Here is a 22,432-nt window from a genome sequence, read left to right on the forward strand (position 1 = left end):
GCCTAGTTTGTAGTTGCGACAAAAGTGTACCGATTAAGGCCGTAGTTCATGTGTGTGGTAGAGATGAGAAACATGCATATAATTTACCTGCTCCAGACGGTGTATTCGCATCAGATGCCCTGAAAGAAGGAACTTTTGGGTAACGTAGCATAAATTCAAAATTTTCCTATGCATATTCAGATCTTCCTATGGAGAGACCAGCAACGAGAGAGGGGTAAGAGCATCTTCATACCTTTGAAGATCGCTAAGCGGAAGCGTTGCTAGAACGCGGTTGATGGAGTCGTACTCGCAGCGATTCCAATCTAGTGCCGAACTACGACACCTCCGCGTTCAACACACGTGCAGCCCGGTGATGTCTCCCGCACCTTGATCCAGCAAGGAGGAGGGAGAGGTTGGGGAAGAACTCCAGCAGAACGACGGTGTGGTGTCGATGGAGAGACGAGGTCTCCCGGCAGGGCTTCGCCAAGCACCGGCAGAGAGGAGGAGGAAGAGGGGCAGGGCTGCGCCGAGAGAGAGAGAGAAAACCGTGTGTCTCAATGGCCAAAACCCCTCTCTATTTATAGGAGGAGGGGGGAGGGCTGTGCCACCCCTAGGGTTCCCTCCCTAGGGGTCGGCGGCCACCAGATGGGAGAGGGGGGCGGCGGCTAGGGTGGGAGGGGGTGTGGCGCACCACCTCGTGGGCCTAAGGCCCATTTGCGCCTAGGGTTGCCCCCTCTCCCCACCACTAGTGCATTGGGATGGGTGTGGGAGGCGCACCAGCCCACCTAGGGGCTGGTTCCCTTCCCCACTTAGCCCATCTAGCCTCCCGGGGTCGTTGCCCCCTTTCGGTGGTCCCGGTGGTCCCGGTACGTTACCGGTGACGCCCGAAACACTTCCGGTGTCCGAAACCATCCGTCCTATATATCAATCTTTACCTCCAGACCATTCCGGAGCTCCTCGTGACATCCGGGATCTCATCCGGGACTCCGAACAACTTTCGGTAACCTCGTATAACAATTCCCTATAACCCTAGCGTCATCGAACCTTAAGTGTGTAGACCCTACGGGTTCGGGAGACAGGCAGACATGACCGAGACACCTCTCTGGCCAATAACCATCAGCGGGGTTTGGATACCCATGGTGGCTCCCACTTGCTCCACGATGATCTCATCGGATGAACCACGATGTCAAGGATTCAATCAATCCCGTATACGATTCCCTTTGTCTGTCGGTATAGAACTTGCCCGAGATTCGATCGTCGGTATACCTATACCTTGTTCAATCTCGTTACCGGTAAGTCTCTTTACTCGTTCCGTAGCACGTCATCGTGTGACTAACTCCTTAGTCACATTGAGCTCATGATGATGTTCTACCGAGTGGGCCCAGAGATACTGTCGTGGTTTTGTCACGACAGATGTCCTCGTGAAAGGACTTAGTACTGGAGCCATCGCACCTCGGTGGCGACTCAAAGGGGTTAAGCGGGAGAGACACGGCGATTTACCCAGGTTCGGCCCCTCGAGAAGAGGTAATAGCCTACGTCTTGCTTTGTGTGTATTGATGTGGATTCGATTACAAGGAAAGCGTAACTCGCCTAAACCTAGCACTCGATGATTTCTAACCTACCTCTCCCCCTCCAGACTCGCCTTTATATATAGATCGAAGCCTTAGGGTTTACAAGAGTCCCTTCCTTTTTACAAATCGTGACCACCGCGGTCTCTAAGTCGCCGTCTTGCAAAACCCAGAGTCCTTCCATAAATCATAACCATCCTGCGACTTCGAACAGCCCAGGCTGAGGCCCAAGTAGCCTTAAAGGATGAATCGCCTTAAAGTAACCCGGCCCATATTCGGCGGGTCACTTTAACAGGCAATATCCCCAACATTAGGCCCCAAATTGACTTGAATCTTCACGCCAATGCTTCCATTTTAGTCGAAGGCGATTCACTCCTCTGTGTTCCTCCGTACACCAGAAATCTTAACTCGCCAGCTGGTACCGGCAAAAGTCTCTGAGCCGCCAACGCATTTCCCATCAGTACTTTCCTTAGCCCTCGATTTTCGGGAACTCCAACACAATCCCAACGGATCTTTTAGTGCGTCATTATCCCAAAATTTTCGGGCGCCATCATGGCGAATCTTTCCTTCCTCGACGGTTCCCGCTCATAGTGCCTCGATCCCCGCGCCCGTCCTGATAAATAGGCGGAAGGGACAGGGCTGACACCGGCCACCTACCAGTCCCGTAAATACCTCCACCATCATCTCAGCGAGAAGAAACGCTCCGCATCCCGAAGGCTTCACCGCCGGCCGCAAACTCCACCCCCGTCCGAAGAACTCCAGTGCTGCCCGCAGGCCGTTGCCGTTCGAGGAGCTCCGGCGCCGCCCGCAAGCCGTCACCGTTCGAGGAGCTCCGGCGCCGCCCGCAAGCCGCTGCCGTTCGAAGAGCTCCGGCGTCGTTCGAGGAGCTCCAGCGCCGCCCGCACGTCGTCGCCGTCGCCAGGCTCCACCGCCGCCGAGGGTCCCCTCATTCTCCAACAGCCTCCATCATCACCGATCTTCTTCGACCAAGATCTTCAGGTTAGGCCACAGTTTCCCCTTCTTTGAGGGTAGATTTAGTTCTTGTTCTTGCCGCCGCCATTGCCATAGCTCCAAAGCTCTATGCTCGTCACCATCTTAACTGCCGAACTGATTAGTCCGAGCGCCATTAGGGCACCTAGTGCTTCGAACAATCCTATCCATCTGTGCCCTTGCGAATTTTCTAAATAGACTAGTCTTTTCAAACACGAGGCATCATCCTGATCGCACATCGTTCATGTTTTAGCCATGTCCGTAAGCTTTTATATCTGTTGAATAGATCCATTCCTCTTTCACTGTTTGCAAAAAGCTGTTTGGAAACCTCATCCTTCCCTTAGTGTTTCGGAAAGAATAAATTTTAGCACCCACGGTAGTGTCGCTTCTGAGAATAGCCCTGCTCCGATAGGTCGCCACATCAGCCCAACCCGGCCTCCCAATCCGGCGGGTTAAGCAGAAGCTAGTCCCGACTCACATAGTAAATGTTCGAGACATGTAATACCATTTTCTTGCCTATTTGTAGCATGGGTGCCGTTTTCAAGAGTGATTGGCTTCCCACCAAAGTCGATGATGCTGTTTTGGCGAGTTACGTGAAAGCGGGCTGCTTGGATCCTCAAGACGTCATTGGATGGCGCACCGGGTTTGGAGAAGACCTACCCAACCCCAAGGAAGGGGAGATAGTAGTTTTTGTGGAACACTTAGAACGGGGTTTTAAGCCGCCCTGATCTAAATTCCTTAGAGACGCCCTGAATTTTATGAACGTCCGACTCCAGGATTTGGGACCCCAATTCCATAAGCAACCTGAGTCAATTCCAAGTCCTTTGCGAAGCTTATTTGCGGATCGAGCCTTCCGTCCCCCTGTTTTGGTACTTTTTCCACTTGAATCGCCAGACAGAATTCCACAATGGCCCCAGTTTGGAACTCGACGGGGTCAATGTCCAGCGTCGCAGGGACAGTCCGTTTCCTGCACTCACTATGCCCAGCCATCCCAAAGGCTGGGGTGAATCTTGGTTTTACTACAAAGAAACATCCCCTGCCGGCGAGAACAAACTTCAGGGCTACAGGCCAAGCCGCCTCCCAGTCAACTTCAAGCTCCCTGACAAGCTCACCGAGGAAGAAGAGTCGGAATTCGTCCCAATTCTGTCCGAACTGAGATCCTTGACTAACAACGGTCTCACCGGGGTTGACCTGATCCGCTGCTGGGTCGAATGGCGGATCCTTCCTCTGAGCCGCCGAGAAGGCTTGATGTGCGAATTTGACGGTACTCTGGATCATCCCCAATGCTACTTTCACACAGCATTAACAGAAAAAGACATCGTCACCATCATCAAGAAGCTGACCGGCGAGCCTATAGCAAAGTGCGGCCAAATCGGCCTTAAGCCCTTCTGCAAGATTAACCCGGCGCCCAAGGTAACCAAGACTAACTCGCCCTCAATTTTTATTCCATCTGTTTTACTGTCATCGTGACTTCATGCCACATCCCTTTCCAGAAAGGCGACAAGTTCTGGTCTCGGAGACCTAAGAAACAAGCCATGAAGAGTGCTAAGCCGCCTTCCAAGAAAAACAAAGGCAAAGGTAAATCGGCTGCGGCCGAGCCATCTGAAGTCGACGAATCTCAAGCTGGCGACGCACTCTCCGAGGTACCAATCCGTCCTCTTTTTCACTCGCCACCTATTACCTTTTAACTTCTATTTATCTCTCACTCCTCTTACAATAGAATGAAGATAAAGAAAGCCAGGAAGATTCTGTCGAGGTAATTTCCGTCTCCTCCGATTCATCTCCTTCTCCACCTAAGCCGGCCCGGCGAATATGTGGAAAAGTACCTCTCTCACATCCAAATGCCCATTTGGACCCAAATTTCTTACTGAAGAAAACGCAGCACGCCTCGAAACGGAAAACGCGAAGTCATTCTGGCGACCTAACACCTGGCTTGCCAACAACGAACAAAAGAAAACCAAGCGAGGTACCTCCTTTTTTTTATTTGAGCAACCATTGTTCGTGTTGCTTTGGATCACAGTCATAACCCGCCTGTTATTATCGATGTACAAATTCTACAGGATTCTCCCCCTACTTCTGGCGACTCAGTGATGTCGACCCTTCCACCAATGATCCGAGTCCCGGGGTAAGTTTCTTGTCCTGATCCTTGAGAATAGCACTCTTTTTAATTTTCTAACACGCCTATCTCATTTATTAGGGCGCAAGCCAAAAAGAGGAAAACCAGTGGATCAATCCCTGATGCCACTTCCGAACCTCCAAGGAAAGCAACTCCGACTCAAGAAGATCCGAGTCAAAACGAGCCGACAATTCAAGCAAATCCTCATGAGTCGCCCAAAGGATCAATGGATGTCCCTAGATCACCGGTCGTAATGGCGACAGCTGATGACCCAGATGCTGTGGTCATTACTGGTTTTGGTTTCTCCAAGCCGGCAGCGACTATCCTCTCCAAACATATAGCATCCCCTTCTCCATCAATTCCCGAGTTTGGGCCTTCCAAGGCGAAACTTTCTGACTATGCAGGTCTGGAGTTTAAAGAACTCTGTTCTGGCTTCGCAAGTCGCCTGGAAGCGAGTTACGAGATGGAAAAAAATCTGCTGAAGATGTTAAATAACAAGCATGAGGTAAAATTTATACTCTATATTATTCCCAGTAACCCCCAAGGGCCGGGTCATCAGTAAAATGATAAGCCGGGTCTTTTAAAAGCTTCGCGACCAGTAACCCCCAAGGGCCGGGTCATCAGTAAAATGATGAGCCGGGTCTTGATTTCTGTATAATTTCCCTTGAGAAATTATACATTAGCCCCCAAGTGTCAGGGGTATTGCCTTGCAATAATTCTGAGACTTGTCTTTGTTTTAAATTTTGAACAGGAAAGCCTTGCCCAGACCGAACTGGCCCTGGGCGACTTAAGGAAAAACTTGGCTGACCAACAAGATGCCCGAACTCAGTCGGAAGACAAATATAAGCTGGCTCTGGTTGAACTGGAAAAGCTCAAAGCCGAGTTAGAAAGAACTCAGGCTGACCACAGCGCGGTTTTGACGAGAGCCGAAAAAGCAGAAGCAAAGCTGGCAACTGTGCAGCAGGAGCTATCCGGCTTAAAGCGCCATATTTCCAACATGACACAAGCCATCTTTGGTAAGCTTTACCTAACTCTCCAATCTTATCCTCTTCCTTGGGCAAATTCCTTAATGTTTAACTTACCAGTTATTTAATCACAGGCTCGAGAGTCGCCAATTTGCAAGACAACAACGTGTTGATGCTGAAGGCGATCTATACACTGACGGAACAGCTATACACAGGCAGTGTGCTGACCGTCAAAGCTGTGATAGGTGCAAAGGAGCCCATAACTTCCATCAAGAAGGTGCTTGGATATCTATCCACACTGCCTCCCCAGGTCGGCGAGTTAACCCGATCAGCCGCCCGGAAGGGTGTCCTGACGGCTCTGAGTCGCTGCCTGGCGTATGCTCCAGAAATTAATTTGGAAGAAGTAGCTGCCGGCTTCCCTCAGCTTAAAGATGACGGCTCGGAGTTCGTGGAAGAAGACTACCAGAAAGTTGTCAAGGATTCTCGACTGGCCGCGACTCAACTCGCCGCCAGCCTTGACTTGACAAAATATCAGGCGGCTTATGATGACAAGAATAAGAAAATCAGCCCGCCAACCTTCGTGGTGACCAACCTTATCCCTCGGCGACCCAAGAATCCCTTCGACTGGGAAACAGACCTGGCATCAATCTTGACCGATGAAGACGATTTTGCCTCTTTGTCCAGATGCAATTGGGTCTTGGGCGATTTACAAATCGAAGCTGGTCAGAGCTCACGCCAAGACTTAGCGGAATAGATTTTCCTTGAATTTGGCCCAAGAGCCATGTAATAGTCAGTACTATCTTTTGATGACATCTTCTGCCAAAAAACCCTTATACCGCTTTTGAGGCGGTTTAAAATATTTTGTTAATCTTTATCAGAATCGCCTGAAATGCTCAATCCGCCAAGGATGAAAACCTTGAGCACATTACCTGTGAAAATAAAAGAACTACAAACAGTTTCAACGAATAAGCAGTGAGGATAAAAATTTCCAAGGTCAAATCATAACACGAGTAATTTTGTCGGCTCATACGGTCGCGACAGGAGGAGGCGAGTCAGAAAGCTCGTGCACCCACCCTTAATGCAGGTTTCGTCGGCTCATATGGTCGCGACAGGAGGAGGCGAGTCAGAAAGCTCGTGCACCCACCCTTAATGCAGGTTTCGTCGGCTCATACGGTCGCGACAGGAGGAGGCGAGTTAGAAAGCTCGTGCACCCACCCTTAATGCAGGTTTCGTCGGCTCATATGGTCGCGACAGGAGGAGGCGAGTCAGAAAGCTCGTGCACCCACCCTTAATGCAGGTTTCATCGGCTCATACGGTCGCGACAGGAGGAGGCGAGTCAGAAAGCTCGTGCACCCACCCTTAATGCAGGTTTCGTCGGCTCATACGGTCGCGACAGGAGGAGGCGAGTCAGAAAGCTCGTGCACCCACCCTTAATGCAGGTTTCATCGGCTCATACGGTCGCGACAGGAGGAGGCGAGTCAGAAAGCTCGTGCACCCACCCTTAATGCAGGTTTCGTCGGCTCATGCGGTCGCGACAGGAGGAGGCGAGTCAGAAAGCTCGTGCACCCACCCTTAATGCAGGTTTCGTTGGCTCATACGGTCGCGACAGGAGGAGGCGAGTCAGAAAGCTCGTGCACCCACCCTTAATGCAGGTTTCGTCGGCTCATACGGTCGCGACAGGAGGAGGCGAGTCAGAAAGCTCGTGCACCCACCCTTAATGCAGGTTTCGTCGGCTCATACGGTCGCGACAGGAGGAGGCGAGTCAGAAAGCTCGTGCACCCACCCTTAATGCAGGTTTCGTCGGCTCATGCGGTCGCGACAGGGGGAGGCGAGTCAGAAAGCTCGTGCACCCACCCTTAATGCAGGTTTCGTCGGCTCATACGGTCGCGACAGGAGGAGGCGAGTCAGAAAGCTCGTGCACCCACCCTTAATGCAGGTTTCGTCGGCTCATACGGTCACGACAGGGGGAGGCGAGTGAGAAAGCTCGTGCACCCACCCTTAATGCATGTTCTGTTGGCTCATAAGGTCGCAACAGGATGTCATGAAATTGCTCTCTCTTTTTCTTAAAGAAGAAGCCCCCAAGTCACGGAAACATTATATTATTCCATAATGAAAACTGAAAAACTTACAAAGCATGGAGTTTTAAGAACTCAAGTGTAATAAGGCCGCAAATGGGCAATATTCCAAGGGCGAGTTGACTCAGCCCCCGTAGTCGGTCGATCAGGCCAAAGATCCATCAAGTAGTAAGAACCATTGCGGAGGTTCTTGCTGACAACGAAAGGTCCCTCCCAAGGGGGCGAAAGCTTGTGCATGCCTGCCCGATCTTGTATCAGTCGAAGCACCAAATCGCCTTCCTGGAAGGTCCGACTCTTCACCCGGCGACTATGATAACGCCGCAGATCTTGTTGATAGATCGCCGAACGAGCCGCTGCTAAGTCACGTGCCTCTTCCAAGGCATCCAAAGAGTCCTGACGCGCCAGCTCGTTGTCTTGCTCCACATATGCAGCGACTCTAAGAGAATCATGCCTTATGTCAGTAGGGAGGATGGCCTCTGCACCATAGACCAAGAAGAAAGGGGTGAACCCCGTGGACCGATTCGGGGTGGTCCGGATGCTCCATAATACCGAAGGTAACTCCTCCACCCAACATCCTGGAGTTCTTTCCAGGGGAATTATGAGCCGAGGTTTGATCCCTCGCAAAACTTCCTGATTCGCCCGCTCGGCCTGTCCGTTTGACTGCGGGTGAGCAACTGCAGAGATATCAAGCCGGATATGTTCACGGCGACAGAAATCCAGCATCGCTCCTTGGGACAAGTTGGTACCATTGTCCGTGATGATACTGTGCGGATATCCAAAACGGAAAATCAGCTTCTTCAGGAATTTTACCGTAGTCTCCGCATCGCAAGTCCCAACAGGCTCCACCTCAATCCATTTAGTGAATTTATCAACCGCCACCAATAAGTGAGTTTTCTTGTTGGAGGACATCTTAAAGGGACCGACCATGTCCAGCCCCCAGACCGCGAAAGGCCAAGTAATGGGGATCATCCTCAATTCTTGAGCCGGCACATGAGCCTGTCTCCCGTATCGTTGGCACCCCTCACACCGCCGTACTATATCTTCTGCATCTGCGTGAGCCGTCAACCAGAAGAAACCGTGTCGAAAGGCTTTTGATACCAAAGAACGTGACCCGGCGTGATGTCCGCAGTCTCCAGAATGGATGTCATTAAGGATTGTGCATCCTTCCTCGGAGGAAACGCACCGCTGAAAGACCCCTGAAGCACTTCGTTTATATAGCTCGCCATTAATGATGACCATGGACTTGCTACGCCGAACAATCTGGCGAGCCGAAACTTCGTCAGTGGGTAACTCGCCACGAGCAAGATAAGCTAGATAAGGAAGAGCCCAATCCGGAGCGATATGGAGAGCCGCCACAAGCTGAGACTCGGGATCTGGTATCGCCAATTCCTCCTCCGTGGGTACAGTTACGGACGGTTTATGCAGGACATCCAAGAAGACATTAGGGGGGACCGGTTTTCTCTGTGAGCCGAGTCGCGAGAGGGCATCAGCTGCTTCGTTGAGTCGCCGATCAACATGATCAACCTGGTACCCATGAAAATAGCCTGCCACGTGAGATACGGCTCGCCTGTAAGCCGCCATCATAGGATCTCGAGAGTCCCAGGTGCCCGAAACCTGTTGCGCCACCAGATCTGAGTCCCCAAAACATCTGACTCGGGTTAGGTTCATCTCTTTTGCTAGTCGCAAACCGTGAAGCAGAGCTTCATACTCTGCTGCATTATTTGTACAAGGGAACATGAGCCGGAGGACGTAGCAGAACTTATCTCCTTGAGGGGATATCAACACCACACCTGCCCCCGAGCCCTCCAACTGCCTGGATCCATCAAAATAAATAGTCCAATAGGTAAGGTCAGGCCGATCTTCCGGAGCCTGAAGCTCCGTCCAATCATTGACGAAATCAATTAATGCCTGGGACTTGATGGCCATGCGGGGGGTATACTGAATGTGATGTGACCCAAGTTCTATTGCCCATTTGGCGATTCGCCCTGTTGCCTCGCGGTTTTGGATGACGTCGCCGAGGGGCGCGGAACTGACCACGGTGATTGGGTGTTCTTGGAAATAATGTTTAAGCTTTCGACTCGCCATGAACACCCCATAGACCAGTTTCTGCCAATGTGGGTATCGCTGTTTGGAAAGAGTTAACACCTCACTGATAAAGTACACCGGGCGTTGTACCGGGTATTCCTTTCCTTCCTCCTTTCTTTCGACGACCACAGCCACGCTGACCGCTTTGGAATTCGCGGCGATATACAGGAGCATAGGCTCCTTTTCAGTCGGGGCCGCCAGGACCGGCGGGTTAACCAATTGATGTTTCAAGGCCTGAAGTGCCTCGTCAGCCTCCTCTGTGCACACGAACCGGTCAGACTTCCTCAACAATTGATAGAGCGGAATCGCCTTTTCTCCGAGGCGGCTTACAAAACGACTGAGAGCCGCAATGCGACCCGCCAATCGCTGAACTTGGTTAACATTCGTCGGCTTGCCGAGGGAGGTAACCGCTTCAATTTTGTCCGGGTTAGCCTCGATGCCGCGCTCCGATACCAAGAAACCCAGTAGTTTTCCCGTAGGTACGCCGAAAACGCACTTGGTAGGATTTAGCTTCATCTGATATACCCGTAAATTATCAAAGGTTTCCTTAAGGTCTTCCAGAAGTGTCTCCTCCCGGCGGGTCTTGATCACAATGTCGTCAACATAAGCATGGACGTTGCGGCCAATTTGGCTATGAAGACAATTCTGGATGCAACGTTGGTAAGTCGCTCCTGCGCTCTTGAGCCCGAACGACATGGACACATAGCAAAAGGCCCCAAAGGGGGTTATGAAAGCAGTCTTTTCTTGATCTTCCACAGCCATTTTGATTTGATGATAACCTGAATAAGCGTCCAAAAAGCACAACGTTCGCATCCCGCCACCGAGTCAATGATTTGGTCGATGCGGGGAAGAGCGAAAGGATCCTTGGGGCAAGCTCTGTTGAGGTCCGTATAGTCAATACACATACGGAACGTGCCATTCTTCTTGAGTACTAACACCGGGTTAGCTAGCCATTTGGGGTGAAAGACTTCCACGATGAACCCGGCGGCTAAAAGACGGGCGACTTCCTCTCCAATCGCCTTCCGTCGCTCCTCGTTAAACCTGCGGAGGTATTGTTGGACATGTTTGCATTTTGGGTCAATATTAAGATGGTGCTCAGCGAATTCTCTCGGTACACCCGGCATGTCAGAGGGTTTCCATGCAAAGATGTCCCAATTCTCACGGATGAATTCGATGAGCGCGCTTTCCTATTTGGGGTCCAGACCCGTTCCAATGGTAAACTGCTTGGATGAATCGCCAGGGACAAAGTCGACTGTCTTCGTGTCATCCGTTGGTTTGAACTTGAGGGGCGACTCGGAATCTGTAGCGGTTTCTTGAGGGGTGACATGTCTGCTGGGTCAACATTGGCCCGGTGGTTTTTGAGCTCTTCCGCCGCGCAGGCGACTTCCGCCTAGGCCGCGTCTCCTTCCTCACACTCCTTTGCAATTCTTCTATCTCCGTCGACCGTGATGGGCCCTTTAGGACCAGGCATTTTGAGCTTGAGGTAGACGTAGCACGGGCGGGCCATGAAGCGAGCGTAAGCCGGTCGCCCGAACAGCGCATGGTACGGGCTTTTTTATTTAACCACCTCGAAGACCAGAGACTCCGACCTGTAGTTCTATGCAGTTCCAAACGCTACTGAGAGCCTGACCCGGCCAATCGGATAAGCGGATTTGCCCGGGACGATGCCGTGGAAAACCGTGGTTGAAGGCATCAAGTCTTTCTCTAATAGATTCATCCTCCGGAAGGTGTCGAAGTATAGGATATTAATGCTGCTGCCGCCATCCATTAGTACTTTCGATAGAGTGTAACCCGCCACTTGGGGAGCCACGACCAAGGCCAGGTCGCCCGGGTTATCTATTCTCGGCGGGTGATCCTCTCTGCTCCACGTTATGGTCTGTTCGGACCAGTGGAGATATCTGGGAACTGCCGGCTCAATTACGCTGTACGCTCGGTGATTTACCTTTTTATCACGTCTGCAAGCATTAGTGGTGAAAACATGATATTTCCCATTACTTAGCTGTTTACGATTGTTGCGGAAGCCCCCATGCTTGACAAATCCTTGCAGATACCTCTCCGTCACACGAAGTGACAAATCCCGATCTTGATTCATACCAACCCAACAGACACTTTCAGAGGTACTTGTAGTGCACCTTTATAGTCACCCATTTACGTTGTGACGTTTGATACACCCAAAGCACTCCTACGGTATCCGGGAGTTGCACAATCTCACGGTCGAAGGAAAATATACTTGACATTAGAAAAGCTTTAGCATACGAACAATACGATCTAGTGCTATGCTTAGGATTGGGTCTTGTCCATCACATCATTCTCCTAATTATGTGATCCCGTTATCAATGACATCTAATGCCCATGATTAGGAAACCATGATCATCTATTGACTAACGAGCTAGCCAACTAGAGGCTTGCTAGGGACACATTGTGATCTATTTATTCACACATGTATTACTGTTTCCTGTTAATACAATTATAGCATGAACAATAGACGATTATCATGAACAAGGAAATATGATAATAACCATTTTATTATTGCCTCTAGGGCATATTTCCAACAGTCTCCCACTTGCACTAGAGTCAATAATCTAGTTATATTATGATGTATCGAACACCCATAGCATTATGGTGTTGATCATGTTTTGCTCGTGAAAGAGGTTTAGTCAACGGGTCTGCAATATTCAGATCCGTGTGTACTTTACAAATATCTATCACTCCACTCTGGACATGGTCCTGGATAGAGTTGTAGCGGCGTTTGATGTGCTTCGTCTTCCGGTGAAACCTGGGCTCCTTGGCTATGGCAATGGCCCCAGTGTTATCACAGAAGAGTGTCATTGGACCCGACGCGCTTGGAACCACTCCAAGGTCGGTGTTGAGCTCCTTCATCCAAATTCCTTCATGAGCTGCTTCTGAAGCAGCTATGTACTCCGCTTCACATGTAGATGCTGCCACGACTTCTTGCTTGCTGCTGCACCAGCTCACTGCACCACCATTCAACACATATACGTATCCGGTCTGTGACTTAGAGTCATCCGGATCTGTGTCGAAGCTAGCATCGACGTAACCCTTTACGACGAGCTCTTCGTCACCTCCATAAACGAGAAACATTTCCTTAGTCCTTTTCAGGTACTTGAGGATATTCTTGACCGTTGTCCAGTGTTCCATACCTGGATCACTTTGGTACCTCCCTACCAAACTTATGGCAACGTTTATATCAGGTCTAGTACACAGCATGGCATACATTAGAGAGCCCACGGCTGAAGCGTAGGGGACAGAACTCATCTTCTCTCTATCTGCTGCCGTGGTCGGCGACTGGGTCTTACTCAATCTCATGCCTTGCAAAACTGGCAAGAACCCTTTCTTTGAGTTTTCCATATTGAACTTCTTCAATATCTTGTCAAGATATGTACTTTGCGAAAGACCTATGAGGCGTCTTGATCTATCTCTATAGATCTTGATGCCTAATATGTATGCAGCTTCTCCAAGGTCCTTCATTGAAAAACTCTTGTTCAAATAGGCCTTTATGCTCTCCAACATCTCTATATTATTCCCCATCAATAATATGTCATCCACATATAGTATGAGGAAAGCTACAGAGCTCCCACTCACTTTCTTGTACAGACAGGCTTCTCCGTAAACCTGTATGAACCCAAACGCTTTAATCACCTCATTAAAGCGAATGTTCCAACTCCGAGATGCTTGCACCAGCCCATAGATGGAGCGCTGGAGCTTGCACACTTTGTTAGCACCCTTAGGGTCGACAAAACCTTCTGGTTGCATCATATACAACTCTTCTTTAAGGTTCCCGTTAAGGAACGCTGTTTTGACGTCCATTTGCCAAATTTCATAATCATAAAAGGCGGCAATTGCTAACATGATTCGGACTGATTTCAGCTTCGCTACGGGAGAGAAAGTCTCTTCGTAGTCAACTCCTTGAATTTGTCGAAAACCCTTTGCGACAAGTCAAGCTTTGTAAACGGTTACATTACCGTTTGCATCAGTCTTCTTCTTGAAGATCCATTTATTTTCTATGGCTCGCCGGTCATCGGGCAAGTCCGCCAAAGTCCATACTTTGTTCTCATACATGGATCCTATCTCGTATTTCATAGCCTCAAGCCATTTGTTGGAATCCGGGCCCGCCATCGCTTCTTCATAGTTCGATGGTTCACCGTTGTCTAACAACATGATTTCCATCACAGGGTTGCCGTACCACTCTGGTGTGGAGCGTGCCCTTATGGACCTTCGTGGTTCAGTAGTAACTTGATCCGAAGCTTCATGATCATCATCATTAACTTCCTCTTCAGTCGGTGTAGGCACCAAAGGAACAACTTCCCGCGTTGCGCTACTATCCTGTTCGAGAGGGGGTGTAATTACCTCATCAAGTTCTACCTTCCTTCCACTTACTTCTTTCGAGAGAAACTCTTTCTCTAGAAAGGATCCGTTCTTGGCAACAAAGGTTTTACCTTCGGATCTAAGATAGTGTTGGAATTATGCCCTAGAGGCAATAATAAATATAGTTATTATTATAATTCCTGTATCAAGATAATCGTTTATTTATCCATGCTATAATTGTATTGAATGAAGACTCATTTACATGTGTGGATACATAGACAAAACACCGTCCCTAGCATGCCTCTAGTTGGCTAGTCAGTTGATCAAAGATAGTCAGTGTCTTCTGATTATGAACAAGGTGTTGTTGCTTGATAACTGGATCACGTCATTAGGAGAATCACGTGATGGACTAGACCCAAACTAATAGACGTAGCATGTTGATCGTGTCATTTTGTTGCTACTGTTTTCTGCGTGTCAAGTATTTATTCCTATGACCATGAGATCATATAACTCACTGACACCGGAGGAATGCTTTGTGTGTATCAAACGTCGCAACGTAACTGGGTGACTATAAAGATGCTCTACAGGTATCTCCGAAGGTGTTAGTTGAGTTAGTATGGATCAAGACTGGGATTTGTCACTCCGTGTGACGGAGAGGTATCTCGGGGCCCACTCGGTAATACAACATCACACACAAGCCTTGCAAGCAATGTAACTTAGTGTAAGTTGCGGGATCTTGTATTACGGAACGAGTAAAGAGACTTGCCGGTAAACGAGTTTGAAATAGGTATACGGATACTGACGATCGAATCTCGGGCAAGTAACATACCGGAAGGTTTTCGGAGTTACCGGGAATGTACCGGGAATGACGAATGGGTTCCGGGAGTACACCGGGGGGGGCAACCCACCCCGGGGAAGCCCATAGGCCTTGAGGGTGTCACACCAGCCCTTAGTGGGCTGGTGGGACAGCCCACAAGTGCCCTATGCGCCATAGAGATAAAAATCAAAGAGAAAGAAAAAAAAAGGAGGAGGTGGGAAGGAAGGGGGACTCCCTCCCACCAAACCAAGTCCAACTCGGTTTGGGGGGGAGTCCTCCCCCCTTGGACTCGGCCGACCCCCTTGGGGCTCCTTGAGCCCCAAGGCAAGGTCCCCTCCCTCCCACCTATATATACGGAGGTTTTAGGGCTGATTTGAGACGACTTTTCCACAGCAGCCCAACCACATACCTCCACAGTTTTTCCTCTAGATCGCGTTTCTGCGGAGCTCGGGCGGAGCCCTGCTGAGACAAGGTCATCACCAACCTCCGGAGCGCCATCACGCTGCCGGAGAACTCTTCTACCTCTCCGTCTCTCTTGCTGGATCAAGAAGGCCGAGATCATCGTCGAGCTGTACGTGTGCTGAACGCGGAGGTGCCGTCCGTTCGGTACTAGATCGTGGGACTGATCGCGGGATTGTTCGCGGGGCGGATCGAGGAACGTGAGGACGTTCCACCACATCAACCGCGTTCTCTAACGCTTCTGATGTATGGTCTACAAGGGTACGTAGATCACTCATCCCCTCTCGTAGATGGACATCACCATGATAGGTCTTCGTGCGCGTAGGAAAATTTTTGTTTCCCATGCGACGTTCCCAACAGATAGAAGGTATACCCAATAGTTTCCTTAGGGTATCCTATGAATACACATTTCTCCGCTTTGGGTTCGAGCTTTTCTGGTTGAAGTTTCTTCACATAAGCATCACAGTCCCAAACTTTAAGAAACGACAACTTAGGTTTCTTGCCAAACCACAGTTCATACGGTGTCGTCTCAACGGATTTAGACGGTGCCCTATTTAAAGTGAATGCTGCAGTTTCTAATGCGTATCCCCAAAATGATAGCGGTAAGTCGGTAAGAGACATCATAGATCGTACCATATCTAATAAAGTGCGATTACGACGTTCAGACACTCTGTTGCGTTGCGGTGTGCCAGGCGGCGTCAGTTGTGAAACGATTCCACACTTCCTTAGGTGTGTGCCAAACTCGTGACTCAAATATTCTCCTCCACGATCAGATCGTAGACATTTAATTTTTCTGTCAAGTTGATTCTCAACCTCACTCTGAAATTCCTTGAAGTTTTCAAACGTCTCAGATTTGTGTTTCATCAAGTAGATATACCCATACCTACTCAAATCATCGGTGAGAGTGAGAACATAACGATAACCACCGCGAGCTTCAACGTTCATTGGACCACACACATCAGTATATATTATTTCCAATAAGTTGGTTTCTCTCTCCATTATTCCTGAGAATGGAGTCTTAGTCATCTTGCCCATGAGGCACGGTTCGCAAGTGTCAAATCAAGAGACTCTAGTAGTCCATCAATATGGAGCTTCTTCATGCGCTTAACGCCGATATGACCAAGGCGGCAGTGCCACAAGTATGTGGGACTGTCATTATCAACTTTACATCTTTTGGTACTCACACTATGAATATGTGTAACATCACGATCGAGATTCATCAAGAATAAACCATTCATCAGCGGAGCATGACCATAAAACATATCACTCATATAAATAGAACAACCATTATTCTCTGACTTAAATGAGTAGCCGTCTCGCATTAAGCAAGACCCTGATACAATGTTCATGCTTAAAGCTGGTACTAAATAATAATTATTAAGGTTTAAAACTAATCCCGATGGTAGATGTAGAGTTAGCGTGCCGACGGTGATCACATCGACCTTTGAACCATTCCCGACGCGCATCGTCACCTCGTCCTTGGCCAGTCTCCGCTTATTCCGCAGTTCCTGCTTTGAGTTGCAAATGTGAGCAACAACACCGGTATCAAATACCCACGAGCTACTACGAGCGCTGGTAAGGTACACATCAATAACATGTATATCACATATACCTTTAACGTTGCCGGCCTTCTTGTCCGCTAAGTATTTGGGGCAGTTCCGCTTCCAGTGACCTTTTCCCTTGCAATAGAAGCACTCAGTCTCAGGCTTGGGTCCATTCTTTTTCTTCTTCCCAGCATCTGGCTTACCGGGCGCGGCAACAGCTTTACCGTCTTTCTTGAAGTTCTTCTTACCCTTGCCTTTCTTGAAACTAGTGGTCTTGTTGACCATCAACACTTGATGCTCTTTCTTGATTTCTACTTCTGCAGATTTGAGCATCGAGTACAACTCGGGAATGGTCTTCTCCATCCCTTGCATGTTGTAGTTAAGCACAAAGCCTTTGTAGCTTGGTGGGAGAGACTGGAGGATTCTGTCAATTATATTATCATCCGGAAGTTCGACTCCAAGTGAAGTCAGACGACCGTGTAACCCAGACATTTTGAGTATGTGCTCACTGACAGAACTGTTCTCCTCCATCTTACAGCTAAAGAACTTGTCGGAGACTTCATATCTCTCGACACGGGCATGAGCTTGAAAAACTAGCTTCAGCTCCTGGAACATCTCATATGCCCCGTGTTGCTCAAAACGCCTTTGGAGCCCCGTTTCTAAACTGTATAACATGCCACACCTAACCAGAGAGTAGTCATCACTCCGCGTTTGCCAGACGTTCAGAATGTCCTGGGCTGCTGCGGGAGCGGGAGGGTCACCTAGCGGCGCATCAAGGACATAAGCCTTTGTAGCTGCTTCAAGGATGAGCTTCAAGTTGCGAACCCAGTCCGCATAGTTGCTACCATCATCTTTCAGCTTGTTTTTCTCTAGGAATGCGTTGAAATTGAGGTTGACGTTGGCCATCTACAATATTTATAAAGACAACTTTTAGACTAAGTTCATGACAATTAAGTTCATTTAATCAAATTAAGTATGAACTCCCACTTAAATCAACATCCCTCTAGTCATCTAAGTGATACATGATCCATGTTGACTAACCCGTGTCCGATCATCACTTGAGACGGACTAGTCACCATGGTGAGCAACTGCATGCTGATCGTATTCAACCATACGACTCATGTTCGACCTTTCGGTATCTTGTATTCGAGGTCATGTCTGTACATGCTAAGCTCGTCGAGTCAACCTAGGTGTTTCGCATGTGTAAATCTGGCTTACACCCGTTGTATGCGAACGTTAGAATCTATCACACCCGATCATCACATGGTGCTTCGAGACAACGAACCTTCGCAACGGTGCACACTTAGGGGAATACGTTCTCGAAATTTTAAGAGGGATCATCTTATTATGCTACCGTCGTTCTAAGCAATAAGATGTAAAACATGATAAACATCACAATGCAATCATATAGTGACATGATATGGCCATTATCATCTTTGCTCTTTCGATCTCCATCTTCAGGCATCGCATGATCATCATTGTCACCGACGTGACACCATGATCTCCATCATCGTGTCTCTGTGAAGTCGTCACGCCAACTACTACTATCACTACTACTATAGCTAACCGTTAGCAATGAAGTAAAAGTAGTAAGCACATGGCGTTGCATCTCATACAATAAATTAAGACAACTCCTATGGCTCCTGCCGGTTGTCATACTCATCGACATGCAAGTCGTGAAACCTATTACAATAACATGATCATCTCATACATCATACATGCAACATCACAACTTTGGCCATATCACATCACATGTCAAACCCTACAAAAACAAGTTAGACGGCCTCTAATTGTTGTTGCAAGTTTTACGTGGCTGATTTGGGTTTCTAGCAAGAACGCCTTCTTACCTATGTGACAGCCACAACGATGATATGCCAAAGCTTTTTACACTTCATAAGGACCCTTTTCATCAAATCCAATCCGACTAGAGTAGGAGAGACAGACACCCGCTAGCCACCTTTATGCACGGTGTGCATGTCTGTCGGTGGAACCAGTCTCACGTAAGCGTACGTGTAAAGTCGGTCCGGGCCGCTTCGTCCCACAATACCGCCGGAAAAGAATAAGACTACTAGCGGCAAGCAAATTGACAAATCATCGCCCACAACTTTTGTGTTCTACTCGTGCATAGAATCTACGCATAGAAAACCTGGCTCTGATACCACTTTTGGGTAACGTAGCATAATTCAAAATTTTCCTACGCATATTCAGATCTTCCTATGGAGAGACCAGCAACGAGAGAGGGGTAAGAGCATCTTCATACCTTTGAAGATCGCTAAGCGGAAGCGTTGCTAGAACGCGGTTGATGGAGTCGTACTCGGAGCGATTCCGATTTAGTGCCGAACTACGACACCTCCGCGTTCAACACACGTGCAGCCCGGTGACGTCTCCCGCACCTTGATCCAGCAAGGAGGAGGGAGAGGTTGGGGAAGAACTCCAGCAGCACGACGACGTGGTGTCGATGGAGAGATGAGGTCTCCCGGCAGGGCTTCGCCAAGCACCGGCAGAGAGGAGGAGGAAGAGGGGCAGGGCTGCGCCGAGAGAGAGAGAAAACCATGTGTCTCAATGGCCAAAACCCCTCTCTATTTATAGGAGGAGGGGGGAGGGCTGCGCCACCCCTAGGGTTCCCTCCCTAGGGGACGGCGGCCACCAAATGGGAGAGGGGGCGGCAGCTAGGGTGGGAGGGGGTGTGGCGCACCACTTGGTGGGCCTAAGGCCCACATGCGCCTAGGGTTGCCCCCTCTCCCCACCACTAGCGCATCAGGCTGGGTGTGGGAGGCACACCAGCCCACCTAGGGGCTGGTTCCCTTCCCCACTTAGCCCATCTAGCCTCCCGGGGTCGTTGCCCCCTTTCGGTGGTCCCCGGGGCCACCTCCGGTGGTCCCGGTGGTCCCGGTACGTTACCCGTGACGCCCGAAACACTTCCGGTGTCCGAAACCATCTATCCTATATATCAATCTTTACCTCCGGAACATTCCGGAGCTCCTCGTGACATCCGGGATCTCATCCGGGACTCCGAACAACTTTCGGTAACCTCGTATAACAATTCCCTATAACCCTAGCGTCATCGAACCTTAAGTGTGTAGACCCTACGGGTTCGGGAGACAGGCAGACATGACCGAGACACCTCTCTGGCCAATAACCATCAGCGGGGTCTGGATACCCATGGTGGCTCCCACTTGCTCCACGATGATCTCATCGGATGAACCACAATGACAAGGATTCAATCAATCCCGTATACGATTCCCTTTGTCTGTCGGTATAGAACTTGCCCGAGATTCGATCGTCGGTATACCTATACCTTGTTCAATCTCGTTACCGGTAAGTCTCTTTACTCGTTTCGTAGCATGTCATCGTGTGACTAACTCCTTAGTCACATTGAGCTCATGATGATGTTCTACCGAGTGGGCCCAGAGATACCTCTCCGTCACACGGAGTGACAAATCCCGATCTTGATTCGTACCAACCCAACAGACACTTTCGGAGGTACCCGTAGTGCACCTTTATAGTCACCCAGTTACGTTGTGACGTTTGATACACCCAAAGCACTCCTACGGTATCCGGGAGTTGCACAATCTCACGGTCGAAGGAAAATATACTTGACATTAGAAAAGCTTTAGCATACGAACAATACGATCTAGTGCTATGCTTAGGATTGGGTCTTGTCCATCACATCATTCTCCTAATGATGTGATCCCGTTATCAATGACATCTAATGCCCATGATCAGGAAACCATGATCATCTATTGACTAACGAGCTAGCCAGCTAGAGGCTTGCTAGGGACACATTGTGATCTATTTATTCACACATGTATTACTGTTTCCTGTTAATACAATTATAGCATGAACAATAGACGATTATTATGAACAAGGAAATATGATAATAACCATTTTATTATTGCATCTAGGGCATATTTCCAACAGGAACTGAAGCTGTCGTAGAAGCAGCTACCTCGTTGTATACTACATTTGCCGGTCGATACCTCGCGAGATGCCTTGCAGCCTGCAATACACACATATGCGTGCACGAAAGATTTAGTCAAGAATTCGGTCTAGCAACAATATGGCTCTACTTAACAGTTTTGGGTTTCAACATCAAGCATGATGAAAGAACAGTTTTGTGTGTCACAACTCACAACACACGGACCCCAAGACAGGATTCAACATAATTTTGGGTGTGCACTATATACGGATTAGCAGTCAAGTCAATGCGCGCTAAAATTACTTTTTCTGTAAATAAAGTGTTTGTTTTGGGGAGAAGAAGACGAACATGTTGTACACGTTCACGATGCCGCTGCTGGAGCCTGTGGCAAAGTAGGAGTTGTCCTGCGAGGTGCAGAGGGAAAGGCCAGACATGGAGCCTTCGTCAACAACCTTGTGCATACACTTCCTTGTCCTAAGATCCTAGTGGTAAACATGACCGTCCCCACCGCTTCAGGTTGGAGATGCTACTACAACAACACAAATACAGGATGCAAACTCACCAGATCCCAGTTAATAAGATGAAAATGCGGTTCTCCAAGGGTTGCCGGTGGAAGGTGACCCTGCAGGTCGAGCCGGGAGGCGCTCCGGTGGTGAGGACGGCGGGACCCGGTCAGATCCGGGCGGATCTCGTCGGGGTAGATCCATTTTCAGCGGATTTGTCGTGGAGGCGGCCGGATCCGGCGAGGTTGAGGCTGGACGGCTACAGCAAGACCCCCCCTCACGGTGACAGCATGTCCGCGAGAATGGCGGCCACCACCAGCTCCTGCTCGCCGAACTCCTTCCTCGTGCGTCCGCTCGAGCCGCCGCGTCCGTCTTGGATCTCGGCGAGCGAGTAGGGATTGGGTGGAGTTCTGCGGGCGATGGCGAGAGCAGGGGAGGAGGCGGGGCAGTAGATAAGATAGAAGAAATGAACTCGAACTAAAAATGAAACGATTTTTCCACTTAATGAAGGACCGCGGGTTGATTTCGAAGAAACAGAGGGGGCTTTTCGCAAAAATGCCACGACGGACGACCAGAAACCCTATTTGCTTTATTATTAGGAAGATTAGGTAAAGACTAGCAAAAGGGCCCGTGCGTTGCAACGGGAGAAAAAAAATACCACACGCTTTTAATCTTTTTATAATTATTTTGATTTATTAAAATAATAAGTTAACTAACTAATGTAGTTAGTCTTATTCTATTTTGTTGAGAAATCAACCCATTCATTGTTAATTCCACCATGATGAGAAATTAAGCGGGACAAGCAAAGCAAAATAAAGAGGCTACGTGAATTGATCAATGGACTGTTATCTTATTTCACTCATGGGGTAGAGAATGTGGGATCATATGACAAACTGAAGGTGGTGTTCCATTCTCTGTCTCTACAACAATACAATCTTACATTCAATACATTCATTCATCAGCAAACAAATCCCCACAAAATAAAATTTCTTGCCGGTGCACACGGTTGGAGGCATGGGGAGGGGATCTCACCAGATGATGAGTTCCTGCCGGAGGAGGGGATACGATGAGGGGAGCAAGGGTTAG

This window comes from Hordeum vulgare, chromosome 6H, assembly GCF_904849725.1.
Source record: "Hordeum vulgare subsp. vulgare chromosome 6H, MorexV3_pseudomolecules_assembly, whole genome shotgun sequence".
Lineage (NCBI taxonomy): Eukaryota > Viridiplantae > Streptophyta > Magnoliopsida > Poales > Poaceae > Hordeum > Hordeum vulgare.